This window comes from Camelus ferus, chromosome 18, assembly GCF_009834535.1.
Source record: "Camelus ferus isolate YT-003-E chromosome 18, BCGSAC_Cfer_1.0, whole genome shotgun sequence".
Classification (NCBI taxonomy): domain Eukaryota; kingdom Metazoa; phylum Chordata; class Mammalia; order Artiodactyla; family Camelidae; genus Camelus; species Camelus ferus.
The window spans coordinates 36280446-36286257 of NC_045713.1; the positions used below are offsets into that span (position 1 = coordinate 36280446).

Genomic DNA, 5812 nt, shown 5'->3' on the forward strand with positions numbered 1-5812 from the left:
ACTACTATATATAAACTAGATAAACAAGTTTCTACTGTGTAGCTCAGGGAACTATATTCAATATCTTGTGGTAACCTATAATGAACAAGAATATGTGTATGTACATGTATGACTGAAGCATGATGCTGTACACCAGAAATTGACACAACGTTGTAAACTGACTACACTTCAATAAAAAAAAAAATACTGAGGGAAAGGAGGGTGGGCGTGGGTAAGTGGTTTTTCAGCTAGGTGGGGCAGTTGTGTGAGCAGGGAACATGAAAACACTGGCATATTAAGGAAATTGCCTGTGGATTGGAATAGTCCACATGGGTCCCTGTGTAACTGGGGAGAGTGCTATCGAAGTGGGGTTGGAGACACTCAAGTGCCGAGATGAGGCTGGAAGGGGTTTTATCCTCAAGAGGTTTATGATGTGGTGTAGCATTTAGACTTTTGTGAGTAGGGGAAAACCGCGGGCGCTAAGCCAGGGAGTGATGTGACCAGACTGACAGTTTTAGAGAGGGCCCAGAGCAAGCCTGTCCCCTGGCCTGTAAGGTTTCCATAGAGAAACCAGATAGCCTATGGGAGTTCCTTTGTAAGTTCTAAGCTTTTTTTCCCTCTTGCTGTGTTCAAGATTCTCTCTGGTTTTTGATTTTTGATAGTTTTTAAATAATGTGTCTTGGAGAGGACTTCTTTAAGTTGTTTTTGTGCAGTGACATATGAGCTTCAAGAACTTGGATATCCAGATCTCTCCGCAGACTTAGGAAGTTCTCAGATATTCTTTCTTCAAAAACTGTCTGCCTCCTTCTCCCTCTCTTTTCCTTCTGGAACTCCAATAATCTGCAAAAAAAAAAAAAAAAAAAAAAAAAAAAAATTTTATGGCATCCCATAGACCACGTAGGCTTTCTTCACTCTTTCTCATTCTTTTCTCTTTATTCTCCTCCAACTGGATAATCTCTAAGTTCCTGTCTCCTGTCTCACAAATGCTTCTGCTTGATCCATTCTGCTGTTGATGTTTCTACTACATTTTTCATTTCATTCATTGTTTGCTTCAGCTCCAGAACTTCTGTTTCATTCTTTTTCTTTTAATGATTTCTATCTCTTTGTTAAATTTCTCATTTTGTTTGTGTATTGTTTCCCAAATTTCACTGAATTGTCCCTCTATGCTTTCTTTTTTTCTGTGGCGGGGGGGGGGGGCGGATAGTAAACAAAGTTTATTCTAGGAAGAGCAACTCATTGAGAGATAAAACCATTTAAAAATGTACATACATGTACTGTTCATTGTTTCTAAGAAGAGTTTAGAGCCTTAGATTTTTAAACTTACATAGTTATCAAAGGAATAAAGCCAGCCACAAAGTAAGAATCAACAGAATGCAGTAATCCAATCTTAAAGGATAGTCAAATGTGCTTACACATATTCAAGAAGTCAATCATCTAAGTTATAAATGATAAGTAGTTCATTTGTGTCTTTTTTCTTTTTAGGTTCCACATGTAAGCCTATGAGGCTGGAAGGGGAACAGGCTCCTGGGCCGAGTTCTAGCCCCACCCAGATACCTAGGCATCCAGTTGGGCTGCCCTTTCCAAGCCCACTGCCAGGCCTCAGTTTGGGGAAATGAGCCAACCATGAAGATGGACTGTTGTTCCCCAGCCCTTCTGGGGGAGCCTCAGTGACTGGTGACAGATGTTCCATCCTCAGCTCTGGGCCCCAGCCAGCCAGCCAGTCCCAAGCCCTTAACACTACTGTGGGCTGTGCTCTGGGACCAAGGTGGGGCCAGGAGTCAGCCCCCAGAATCCAGAGCCTTTCCTTTCTGGCTTGCTTCACTTAGAATGACAATCTCCAGGTCATTCTGGCATTATTTTATTCTTTTTTATGGCTGAGTAGTATTCCATTGTAGCCTTCTATGTTTTCTTGAAGCTCATTGAAATTTCCTTAAAACAACTATTTGAATTCTTTATTGGGAAAACAGAAGATCTCCATGTCTTTGGGTTTGGTTCCTGGAAGATTACTGTGATCCTTTAGTGGTGTGGCGTTACCTTGTTTTTTGTGTTCCTTGGAGTTTTGCATTGCTGTCTTCATGTCTGAAGTACCATTCACCTTCTCCAGCCTTTACTAACTGCCTTCTGGAGAGAGATACCTTCTCTTGGCCCTGCTAGAGTTTGTTGTTGTTGTTGTTGTTGTTGTTGTTGTTTGTAGCTTGTTTTGCTTTAATATACCAAAATATTTGTGTGAATGGAAGTATGTTGCAAAACAAGGCAGAAATCTGTAGACAAATACGTCTCACTCTGAGGGAAGACCTGACTGGAGAGAAGGCACCAGAAACTGCATTTTGCTGGATTCCATGTAAACAGTAAATGGGGGGAAAGTTTCACCAAGGAGAAAGGAATTTGCACTGTCATTTCAGGATTTCATTTAAGGGTGAAAGTTGGTCTCACTAGCTGACGCTCAGCCTCCATCTTACATTGTAGTGTAAACAGGAGCTGGTGCTAAGGAGACAGATACCCAGTGCACAAGTGGGTGCACAAGGACAGCAGTGCACAAGGACACGAAAGGAAACTGACATGAGTGTTAGCCCCTGGGTCCTTTTTTTCTCTTTCCCACATGGCTCCTGCGGTATTCTCAATTAGCAGTGCCTTGGAATCGTGCCATTTGTCAACAACTGGTTAGTGGAAAAACTGAATCCTAAAAAAGTCTGGGTGGATACACTTTACTTCTGTCCATGCTCTTTAATCAGATGACTCGGGGGGTCCTGGGGTGGAGGGACATACCGCATCTGGCCTGTCTTTTTAGGTGATAACAGTGGGTGCAGCGTGTCCCATCCTTTGCTGGAGTTGGGACACCTTCAGAGCAATGGACATGAGGGGGGGCCGACATGACCTGGGGGTCCTGGGAGAGCTTGGCGATGTCCTTCTCATAACTGTTGACATACAGTCGAACGGTGGTGCCCGCATTCCCGGTGCCGCTCAGTTGAAAGATGATGCGAGAACCATCTTCAATAATGAGCCGCAAGCCCTAATTTCTTGAAATGCTTCCATCCACCAGATCATTGTATTCAAAGTCATCAATTTTCTCCACAGTGTAGACTCTGTCGCCCACTGAGAACTGTTTCCCCACAAAGGAAAGATCAGCGATCAGGGCCTCCAAGGCCTTCATCATGTTGTTCACACCCTCGGCTTCCACCTCCTCATAACCATACTGGTGAAGAAATTCCAGCCATACTTTTGCCAGTGATCTTTGAGAGTGTCCTCCACACTCTGCGGGTGGCTAGGTTGGAGAGCCAAGCTAGGACAGCCCAGAGTGCATCTTTCTCACGGGTATAGTCAGAACCGTCCCGAAGCTCACCTCCCCACACAGGGGCAGTTTGCTTGCATCCGTCAGATTCCCAAAAAACTTCCCGCCAGTTGGAGTCTCGTACAAAGCGATCTTTGTCGCATTAGCCACCTGGTCCAGGGCACCACTGGTGGGCATGCTGCATACAGAGCCGCGGACCCAGTTTGCTGGAAGTATGGAATGCTGAAGATGTTGGCAGCAATGATGGCCATAGAGTCGGAAGTGTTCACAAAGAACCCATGCTTGCCCAGAATCATGTTTCACTCCCCATCTCCATCAAAGGCAGCCCCCAAATCATGCTCTCCTGTCTTCATGGTCTCCACCAGGTCAGCTGCCTAAGTGAGGCTGGGGTCAGGGTGGTGGCCTTTGAAATCCTCCAGGGGAACACAGTTAACTGCTAAGTTGTGGGGGCACCGAGCTCTTCACAGAGGATCTTCTTCACATATGGTCCCACCACTCCATGCATGGCATCTATTCGGATCTTTAGTAGTTCTTTTCAGTGCATTGAAATCAAAGACATTTCTCAGCATCGTAGCATAATCCACGATTTCCACTTTGAAGGGTTTGAACTTGTTTTCCAGGTCAAACTGCTGCTTTCCCAGAACCCCAAGTCTACTTTCAGATCAGGGAAAATTTCATATTCTTCGATTGTCTTGCTGATTTGGAAAATCTTATCAGTTATTGCTTCTGGGGCAGGACCGCCATTGGAAATATTGAATTTGATTCCAAAATCTCCATTGGGCCCTCCTGGGTTGTGGCTGGCTGTCAGAATGATCCCACCAATGGCTTTGATCTTTCTAATGATGCAGGACACAGCTGGGGTGGAGAGGATCCCATTCTGTCCAATAACCAAGCGACCCGTCCCATTGGCGGCGGCAATGCGGACAATGAGCTGGATGGCCTCCTTCATGTAGAACCTGCCGTCGCCGTCCTCCACCATGGTGGCCTCCGGCCGGTGCACCGGCTCCACGGTGGAGATGATACTCTGGATGAAATTCTCGGCATAGTTGGCATAGTTGGTGCTATGAAACACCTTCACTCGCTTCCACAGCCCCCTTGTTTCTGGCTTCTGGTCTTGGTACGCCTTGGTCTTAACGGGCACAGTCTTCACCATGGTGGCAGTTTGCTTCCTGGGGCCCAAGCGGACTCTGCTAACCGAGGGGCGGCCGGAGCTGTGGCTGCAGCTGCTTTGGGATGAGGGCATGGACGAGGTCGGGGCAACGCCGGCTCGGCCCTGCTAGAGATTTTGAGGCCATCTCAACCCTTAAACGGGTACACCTGTTCCATGCTTCTTGCTCCCTCTCGTGGCAGAATTCTTAAGCTCCTGTGCCTGCTCTAAATCCTGCAACGCACTGATTTCTGACAGCCTTTTGTTTTCCCAAAGGTGGTGCTAAAGCATTAGCACCGCGAAGTTTGTGGTCTTTCTCTGGCCCAACGATTTGGGTTGGCTTTCTCTGTGTGCTCACTAGCTGTGTACAAAAGTTTGGTCTCACCATTGCTGTCAGGAGCACACACAGGGAGCTGGCCCCAGAGGGGTGCAGTGAGGCACCTGGAGCGCTGAGAGTGCCTGTGGGCCAGCTGGCAAGTGAGGCGTTCCCAGTGGTGCATGGGCAAAGCTTCCTGATGCAGTTAGGTGGATCTGCATCCCTTTAAAGCCCTCTGAGGATCCTGTCTCCACTGGCCCAGTGTCTTTCCGCTCTCCAGTCATGCAGCTCAGGATTCAGTACCTCGGATGGGGAGAGAGTGAGCCCCTTCGGCAGCATACGGCACCGCTGGGGAAGCTGGGCGCTCACTTACATGCTCTCCGTTTCCCCTGCAGGAGAAATCACGGGCCGAGACCTCTCTTGGCACTAAGCTACACAGCCGTGAGGGAGGCGTGATGAGGGTAAAGTCAAGCTGTTCCTCTTACTCTCTCCCCTGTGTCCAGGCTTGTTTTTATTTTTTATTTTTTGGTTTTTATTTATTTATTTATTTTGCTCCAATCATGTCCTAGAACTTCTCCTCTGGAAGCTGGACTTCCACAAAGGCTCCCTCATCCACAGTTGAGATTGTCTAAGTCAGTGTTTTCCAGGTGCTCCCAGAACATGGCAGAGAAAGGCTGGAGCTAGTTCATGAGCCACTGCAGGCTCTGCAGCTGGGACCAAGGTCTGCCTGCCTATTACCTGAGCACAGGTGGGCAAGACTCCTCCCACATCTCCTGGCCTATGGTGCTGGATCCCACAGCTCCCTCAGTGGTCCCTTCGTCCATGGATGCCAAATTTTTGTTGATGGGAGAGGAAGGGACAAAAATGAGGGATGTCTATACCACGATGATGCTGACATCACCTACCCCATTTTAACTATTTTTAAGTGTACAATTCAATGGCATTAAGTATATTCATACTGCTGTGCAACCATCACCACTATCCATCTCCAGAACTTTATCTTCCCAACTGAAAGTCTGTGTCTATTAAACAGTAACCCTTCATCATCCCCTCCACCCAGCACCTGGTTACCACCATTCTA

At 47.1% G+C, this 5812-nt stretch overlaps 1 pseudogene; it reads right to left on the minus strand.

Moving 5' to 3' along the window:
• Positions 1-2748: 2748 nt before the first annotated feature.
• Positions 2749-4421, minus strand: LOC102514203 (annotated as a pseudogene).
• Positions 4422-5812: the final 1391 nt, after the last annotated feature.